The sequence below is a fragment of the Zingiber officinale genome, unplaced genomic scaffold, assembly GCF_018446385.1.
Source record: "Zingiber officinale cultivar Zhangliang unplaced genomic scaffold, Zo_v1.1 ctg51, whole genome shotgun sequence".
Taxonomy (NCBI): Eukaryota; Viridiplantae; Streptophyta; class Magnoliopsida; order Zingiberales; family Zingiberaceae; genus Zingiber; species Zingiber officinale.
In genome coordinates, this window is record NW_024589951.1 from 122,170 (window position 1) to 132,196 (window position 10,027).

Here is a 10,027-nt window from a genome sequence, read left to right on the forward strand (position 1 = left end):
AAAAGATTTCAACTTGAACCTCACAAATGTCAAAGTCTTAATTGATAACATTAGCTCAATTAACCTAACAAAAAATCCAGTGCATCATTCCAGAACTAAACATATTGAAATTAGGCATCACTTCATCAGGGATCATGTTACTAAAGGGGACATTGAACTCAAATACATTGAGTCCAAATCCAATTTAGTTGACATATTCACAAAACCACTCCCTGAAAGTGAATTTAGCAATCTGCGTAGAAAGTTAGGAATGTGTTTAATAGACTAGGATTTTCAAAATTCAAAATTGTTTTAAAATTGACTATTTTAAATTCTAGGTCAAAATTGTTTTATTTTTTTTTTAAAAAACCTTCCTACTTTTAGAATTTCAAAACAACTTTAGCCTTAGACTAGAAAAATCCCTTTAGAAATCATGTTCCCCCAGGACTAGTATTTGAGCATCTCACCAACACCCTAGGTTTACTTTGCTTGTGATTGACAAACATAGAAAGGGGTGAGATGTATAGGTCAATTGCCTGGACTTAAGATGCTTATGTCATTTGATCGATATAAGTCTAGGTGTTAAATACAAAACATACATTGATCAAGCTAAGTTACTCAGTTAAGTCAACCACTAACTGATTATAATGAACTTAACTTGACTAACCAAGTGAAAGTTGTTATCTTCTGATAGTCAGTAAGTACCTAATTGGTTAGACCACTATGTTAGATGTCAGGTTTAGGGGGAGGATTAAATCAACACTTAACACCAACATTATTTTCTCAGCCTTAAACATAATATTTTTCTAATATTTTTTTTCATTATTCAAATTGGTCTTTGGTTTCAAATTTAAAATCTTTACAAGCTTATTAAGTCTTGAAAAGAAAAGTTTCTCAGAATTAATTTTTGTAATCTTATGTTTCAAATTTTTTTTTAAAACTAGCTTTTATAAAATTAAATTCTTTAATTAGATTTTATAAACTCAGATTTTTTTCCAAACTTTGTTCCAATCAGTTTTGAAAAGTAAATATATTTTAAAACTCAATTTTAAAATCCTTTTTCAAATCTGAAAAATGATGGTTGGAAAATTTAACTTTGCCTTAAAACTTTGATTGACAAAACTTATGTTTGAAAATTGAAACATATTTTGAAAATTCACCTTGATCCTACAATTTGAAACTTATACTTATATTAGAAAATTAGCTTTTCAAATTTCTGATTTGAAAATCCTCTATGAATTTACAAAGTCATTTTTGAAAATAAACTTTTGCAAAAATAAATCTTTAAATGCTTTATATTTAGCAACTCTTTCAAAACTTAGCTATTTTCCAAAAGACTGTTTTACATGCTTTAGCTACCTTAAAAACTTAGTCTTAAAAATTAATTTAATGGTTTAAACAAATCGTCGAAAGATCAAACTCCCCCAAGTTAACTTGACATCGTTTCCTAAATATTTTTTATGTATTATGTATTCTTAAGTTTAAAATATATCTGATATGTGTTAGGTTTCGTGGGTCCCAGATAAGGAAAGGAAAGGAGGTAATAAAACCAAGGAGATAGGCTGATATCAGCCGGGATATACCTCGAAGGAGGTATGCTAATCTCGGCCGAAATACGCCTTAAAGGAGATACGCTAATATCGTCCGGGATATACCTCGAAGGAGGTATGCTAATCTCGGCCGGAATATGCCCTAAAGGAGATAGGCTAATATTGTCCGGGATATACCTCGAAGGAGGTATGCTAATCTCGGCCGGAATATGCCCTAAAGGAGATAGACTAATATCGGCCGGGACATGCCTCGAAGGAGGTATGCTAATCTCGGCCGAAATACGCCCTAAAGGAGATAGGCTAATATCGTCCGGGATATACCTCGAAGGAGGTATGCTAATCTCGGACGGAATATGCCCTAAAGGAGATAGGCTAATATCGGTCGGGACATGCCTCAAAGGAGGCAGGACAACATCGATAGAGACATTGTCTTAGAAGAGAAGACCAATATCGGTCGAGATATGCCCCCAATGAAAGGAGGTAGGCCAATATCGGTTAGGATATACCTCCAAGGAAAGAAGGTAGGCTAATATCGGTCGGGACATGCCTCAAAGGAGATAGGCCAATATTGATCGAGACATACTCTTAGAAGAGAAGACCAATATCGGTCGGGATATGCCTCCAAGGAGGTAAGCTAATATCGGCCGGAATATACCTCCAAGGGAGGTAAGTTTGTATCGACCGAAATATACTTCCCAGGAGAAAAATTCGTATTAATTGGCATATACCTCAAAGGAGGTAGGCTAATATCGGCTGGGATATACCTCCAAGGGAGGTAAGTTTATATCGACCGAAATATACTTCCCAGGAGGAAAGCCAAAACTGGTCGGTTGACCAGTACCTTGGAAAGATACTTGATAAAATATAGCCTAAGGTAAAGTAACATAGAAGGTCGTCGATAGAAGTCTCTAGTCATGATTAACTTTGACTGATGCAAGGAACATTGGTACATTAAGCTATCCATGATATAATAAAAGCAAGAAGTGCGGGAAGAAACGACAGAAATACTTTAAAGGAACTCGTGAGGTAGGATAGAGGTAAATATTTCAAATAAGATAATTAATAAAGATATCTGCAATATGTGACTCTATGACAGGTGTTATATATTTTGGCGGGAAATGTGTTTTTAGATTATTTTGCAGGTGCTAAACGACAAAGAAGGTACATCTGGGGTACAAGAAAGATTCCTTAAAAGTCATTCACCACAAGTACACAGCTGACGCCATCTCATAACAAACTCTAACAAACCGGGATCCACTTCATGACTACGAAGGTTATATGAAGTGGTATAAAAAGGGGAATCCTCTCCGTTGGCTAGGTAAGTTCACATCATTGTGCACATTCATAACCCTATTTTCCGACTACTGTTCATCTTCTTCTTCCTTCTTCCACACCGAGAGGGATCACTAACTTGAGCGTCGGAGGGCCTAGCCAGGGATTCCCACCCCGGTCTTAGGTCACTGACGATAGTGTTGGCTGATCTCTTGTGCGCAGGAGGTCTCGGAAGCTCTGAAGCTAGGTCGTTCTTCGATTGGATTTCTTTCTCGGCATCCGATCTTTGTGCGAGGAAGGCATTCAGTGACTCTATTCTCCCCGATCCACTTTAGGTTTCTCGGATCGGCATTCTCTAGGCATTATTCTTCGCTAGCAGCACTATTCTTCTACATCCACAGTGGGTTTCTTCTTCCGAATCTCCGTCTTGCCCAGCTTCTCAGACAGGATCAAATTTGGCGTCGTCTGTGGGAACTTCACCTGAATCTGAGACTACAAGATGAAAGAAGTCGGAAAATCAAACCTACTCACTATTAGTCGTGAGGATCTGGATTTCCTCATCAATTCTCACATACAAAAAGCCTTACAACAACAACAACAACTTCAGGCTCACACAAGAGCTACTCTGCCAACGGCTTATAATCCGGCGATTTCAACTACTGAGCATCGAAAAGGAAAGGAACTGGAAGAAGAGGAACAGGCGTATTTTCCTCCAGCTGCTGTTTCTCCAACCAGACGTCCACGAGCCTTTCTTCGCACTCCCATGGAGCAAGGGGGTAGGAGGCCCATGTTCCAAGAATCCTCTGGCGAAGTACCAGACAAAGAAAAGCGCAAGATCAAAATGATAACTAGCGATAGCTCACCAGAGAAAATCATCTCCCCATTCTCTCAAAGTGTATTGGATGATCCGCTTCCTAAACGGTATCAAAATCTTCAGATTGGCGAATACACTGGAACAACAGATCCAGAAGATCATCTATTGAAATTCGAGAACGTAGCATTATTACAACAATTCTCTGACGGGTAAAGTGTCGAATGTTTCTTACTACCCTCGGAGGGGCCGCACGACGCTGGTTCAAGAGATTGCCAGAGAAGTCTATTCGTAAATTTAAAAACTTCAAGAAAGTTTTTCTACACTATTTTTCCAGCAACAAAAGATATCATAAGACTCCTTGGAGTCTATTTTCAATTAAACAAGCTGCCAAAGAATCCATCCGAGCGTACATCAAAAGATTCAATCAGGTAGCCATTGATGTACCTAATGCTGCCACAGAAATCTTAGTGAGTGTTTTTTCTCAAGGTCTAAATGATAATGATTTCTTTAAAGATTTAGTAAGAAATCTTCCTGTTAATTTTGATTCCTTAATTGAGCGCGCTACTGAATTCATTAATGTGGAGGAGGCTCAAGACACTCGTAGGAAGGAGGGTGCTACCTCTTCTCCTATCCACGTTAAAGAGAAAGCTCCGACCCCTATCCCTCCACCAAGAGGGCCTAGAGCAGCTCATCCGCCTCACCGTCAACTAGAATATCGCCCCCAAGCTGTACAACACGTCGAGATACAGCCCGAGGCACCAAGGAGATGGTGCACTTATCATAAAACTAGCAGTCATCATACTGAAGACTGTTTTGTTTTAAGAAATAAACAAGCTAATAGGGAGCGATATCAAAGGCAAAATTATTATCGGCAGCAATACCCCAAGCAGCAATACCCCAAGCAGCAAAGCCCACTCAAATTAGAATATCGCCCGGTCGAGCCTCGACAGGATGCATTGCCAGTCCCGGCTGGTACAAGCCAAGTATCAGAGAAAGCACCTTCTAAAGCTATAACGACTCGGCAGGAAGAAAATAGTTGTAATGCCGCTCGGGGCAATATCAATATGATTGCAGGTGGACCCACTGATGGGGATTCTAATAGGGCCAGAAAGGCGCATGCTCGAAGACTGGAAATTCATGTCGTGGGGTGTAGCATGGAACGAGCGGCCGGTCCCGAGATAAGTTTTGGGCCTAGAGATCTTGAGGGGGTAGAAATACCCCATGATGATGCCCTAATTATCAAGGCCATGATAGCCAACTACACCATTTCTCGTACCTTCATAGACACAGGCAGTTCTATCAATATTATATTCAAGAAGGCTTTCGATCAATTACAAATTGATCCAAGTGAACTTCAGCAGATGGTCACACCTCTGTATGGATTCACAGGCAATGAAGTACAACCGATAGGTCAAATAAAGTTGGCCATATCTCTAGGAGAGGAGCCTCTGATGAGAACAAGGAGATCTTATTTCATGGTAGTAGATGCTCCATCCTCTTATAATGTCATACTGGGTCGACCTGCCTTGAATGAGTTTAGGGCGGTCGTTTTTACTTTTTGTCAGAAAATTAAATTTCCTGTGGACGACCAAGTTAGGGAGGTGCGAGGTGATCAGAAGACAGTCCGAAAATGTTATGTAGAGATAGTTCGGGCTGAAGCTAACACTGCCCGAAAAATTCAAAGAATGGAAGTTAATACCATTCAGGAAAAGCAATCTGTTTTGGTTCATGAAGAAAAGGAAGAAGTTCAAATCCAGACCGGTCGACCTGAAGCTACTACATATATTGCGGCTGACCTTGATCCCACCTTGAAAGCCGAGCTAATACAGTGCTTGAGGAAGAATAATGATGTATTTGCTTGGACGCCCAAAGAAGTCTCGGGCGTTTCTCCTGCAATCATGGAGCACGCCTTACATGTCTTCCCAGATGCCCGCCCGGTCATGCAAAGAAAGAGGAATTTTAGCGCGGAACAGAACTAAATCATCAAAGAAGAGATAACCAAACTCATGGAGGCTGGTTATATCAGGGAGGTACAATTCCCTAGCTGGTTAGCTAATGTGGTGTTAGTCTCTAAGCCGGGGAACAAATGGCGGGTGTGCATTGATTTCCGGGATCTCAACAAGGCTTGCCCAAAAGATTATTATCCGTTATCCAGAATCGATCAATTGGTGGACTCCACTGCTGGATGTGAGTACATCTCTATGCTAGACGCTTATCAAGGCTATCATCAGGTTCCCTTAGCTAAAGAAGACCAAGAAAAGGTTAGTTTTATAACATCTGAAGGTACTTATTGTTATAATGTTATGCCCTTCGGACTAAAAAATGCAGGAGTAATTTATCAAAGGCTTATGAATAAGGTCTTCCAGAAGCAGATTGATAGAAATATGGAAGTATATGTTGATGATATCTTAATTAAATCTCTTCAAGCTGCTGATCTGTGCAGGGATATAGAGGAGACCTGCAAGACATTGAGACAATATGGTCTCAAGTTAAATCCGAGAAAATGTTTATTCGGCGCGACAGAGGGAAAATTCCTGGGATATATGGTGTCCGAACGAGGGATAGAAGCCAACCCGAGCAAGGTCAAGGCACTTCAGAACATGGAGCCGCCGCGTAACATGAGAGAAACTCAAAGATTGATCGACCGGATTACAGCCTTGTCTAGGTTTATTTCCAGGTCGGCCGATCGCAGTTTTCATTTCTTTAAAATACTCAGAAAAGCCAATAAATTTCAGTGGAATGAGGAATGTGATAAGGCTTTCCAAGAATTGAAAGATTATTTGTTTACTCTCCCTGTATTAGCTAAGCCTATAGTAGGAGAGACTCTGTGGGTATATTTGTCGGCTAATGAAAATATTGTAGGCTCTGTATTAGTCAGACAAGAAGGAAAAGAGCAACAACCTATATATTTTTCTAGCCATTTATTAAAAGGAGCTGAGTGTAGATATACTACACTAGAAAAGTTGGCCTATGCACTAGTCTTGACCGCTCGGAGGTTGCGCCCATATTTCTTATCGCATGAAATTATTGTATTAACCAACAGTACTCTTGGACGGGTGTTACTCAACCCAGAGGCATCAGGTCGATTGATCAAATGGACAACTGAACTCGGAGAATATGACATCCAGTATCAACCTCGATCAGCCATCAAAGCACAAGCTCTGGCAGACTTCATTATAGAAGTTCAAGGCCCTGAGGAAGAAAACATTTGGAAAGTTTATGTAGATGGCTTCTCAACTAGACAAGGTAGTGGAATTGACATTCTTCTTATATCTCCAAGGGAAGACAGACTTCAACTCTCTATCAGATTGAATTATAGAGCTACTAACAACGAAGCAGAATATGAAGCCCTGATAGCAGGATTGCAGGCCGCTCGGCATATAGGGGCAGCTCGAGTTCTCATCTATTCTGATTCTCAGTTGGCAGCCCAACAACTATCAGGCAATTTTGAAATTAATAATGACAGACTCCGGTTATATGCTGAAGCGTTTGATAAGTTGAAATCTCAGTTTCAAGGTTCCTAGATCTGAAAATTAGGTAGCAGATGAATTGGCTAAGTTGGCCTCTGCTATAGTGCCATGGAGTCTAGATCGGCCCGTAGAACAAACTCTGTTAATATCTTGTATTGAAAGACAGGCTGAAGCAGAAATTCAAGGTGATTGGAGGGCTCAAATCATATTGTATTTACAGCAAGGTATTCTTCCCAGTAATACAGAATAGGCAAGGGTCTTTAAGAAGAGAGCTGCTCAATACACTATGGTAGGAGAACAATTATATAAAAGAATTTTTTCTAGACCTTTGCTCAAATGTATTGGTACAGAAGATATACAGTTTATCCTACAGGAAGTCCATCAAGGTTCATGTGGCAGTCATATAGGAGGAAGAGCATTGGCCCGAAAAATCTTATTAGCAGGATATTTTTGGCCTACTCTACACGCAGACGCCAACAAAGTGGTAAGAACTTGTATGTCTTGCCAGAAACATCAAAATATTTCGCATCATCCCACACAATTGTTGAAAACCTCTATAGTCTCATGTCCCTTTAATCAGTGGGGCATGGACATAGTAGGACCCTTTCCTATGGCAGTTGCACAAAGAAGATTTTTATTGATAGCAGTGGATTATTTTTCCAAATGGGTAGAAGCAGAACCACTTGCCCGGATTACTGAAGATGTAGTTATTAAATTTCTGTGGAAAAATATTATATGTAAATTTGGCATTCCTCATAAGTTAGTCTCTGATAATGGAAGGCAATTTCAAGGGGATAGAATTCTAGCTTGGTGCGAGAGTTATGGTATTACTCATGCCTTCACCTCTGTAGCTTATCCACAAAGTAACAGTCAAGTGGAAGTAACCAATAGAGAAATTATAAGAGGTTTAAAAATCAAATTGGATCATGTTGGAGGTAGCTGGGTAGATGAGTTACCCATCGTTCTTTGGGCATATCGTACTACACCTCGAGAAGCTACAGGAATCACTCCCTTTCAATTAGTTTATAGAGGAGAAGCAATAATTCCCATTGAAGTAGGAATAGAATCCGACAGAAGGCAGTTATATGATGCAAACAATGAAGGTCGGCGACTCATGGAGCTGGACTTGATAGAAGAAATCAGAGATAAAGTTGATGCTCGTCTCGTATCGTATCGACAAAGAATGAGACAAAATTACAACAAAAGGGTCATCCCCAGATTTTTCCAAGTAGGAGATCTAGTGTGGAAACGTATTAAGCCTGTCGGGGATGTTAGTAAGTTGGCACCATAATGGGGTGGACCCTAGAAAGTGGTGGAAAAGCTTGCATCAAGCTCATATTATCTCCAAGATGATGAAGGAAGAATTCTGGAACGTCCCTGGAGTGCAAATCATTTACAACCCTACCGGATTTAACAAAGATCATGCTACTTAAAAATATGTCAAAGGGAACAAACCATAATTGTCTGAAGTAAGTTTCCAATGAAAAGAAGACAAGTATTTTCATAGTTTATGTACTCCATTCCTTTCAATAAATTCAATATAAGGCAAATACCGCCACAAAAATAAAGGTGGCTCATACAGATTGACCAGTATTGGTAGAACTTTTATAATCTATGTTCGAGCAATCAACAATGGGGAATCTTAAAGACTTATTCGACCTTCCCCCTCCCCTGAAAAGGCCAGAAATTTTAATAAGGTCAGTGCAATCATAATTTTTCAATAGAACATAGTCGATCGGGAAATCTCATGAAGTAACTCGGACGGGTCTTCATGGGAGGAACCGGAGACTTTAAACTATCACAGAACATAGTCGATCGGGAAATCTCATGAAGTAACTCGGACGGGTCTTCATGGGAGGAACCAGAGACTTTAAACTATCACAGAACATAGTCTTTATCGGGAAATCTCATGAAGTAACTCGGACGAGTCTTCATGGGAGGAACCGGAGACTTTAAACTATCACAGAACATAGTCAATCGGGAAATCTCATGAAGTAACTCGGATGAGTCTTCATGGGAGGAACTGGAGACTTTAAACTATCACAGAACATAGTCGATCGGGAAATCTCATGAAGTAACTCGGACGGGTCTTCATGGGAGGAACCGGAGACTTTAAACTATCACAGAACATAGTCGATCAGGAAATCTCATGAAGTAACTCAGACGGGTCTTCATGGGAGGAACTGGAGACTTTAAACTATCACAGAACATGGTCGATCGGGAAATCTCATGAAGTAACTCAGACGAGTCTTCATGGGAAGAACCGGAGACTTTAAACTATCACAGAACATAGTCGATCAGGAAATCTCATGAAGTAACTCGGACGGGTCTTCATGGGAGGAACCAGAGACTTTAAACTATCACAGAACATAGTCGATCGGGAAATCTCATGAAGTAACTCAGACGGGTCTTCATGGGAGGAACCGGAGACTTTAAACTATCACAGAACATAGTCGATCGGGAAATCTCATGAAGTAACTCGGACGGGTCTTCATGGGAGGAACCGGAGACTTTAAACTATCACAGAACATCGGGAAATCGCATGAAGTAACTCGGACAGGTTTTCATGGGAAGAACCGGAGACTTCAGAGCATAACTAATCGGGATTATATGGGCATGATAAATACAGAGCTATATAGATTTATTCATAAGATCGGTTAGCGTTTTATACTAGATTAAAAGGGGGATTCTATGCATATGGCACATTTTCTATCTGGAAGCCCATCCATATGAAAATCTTCATAAAAAATCTCCCGGAATATTATATTCAGGAGTTTTATACATTCTTTATCCAGAAATCACTTGAAATTATGCATTCTTTTGGAAATATGAAGCACACCAGATGTTATCTGCAGAAGGATTCATCAAGACGAGGCTTAACTTCACGAGATGAGCAAGGAATTCTCGAATAAAGTTTATACTTAATGCTCAAAAGCATTTCA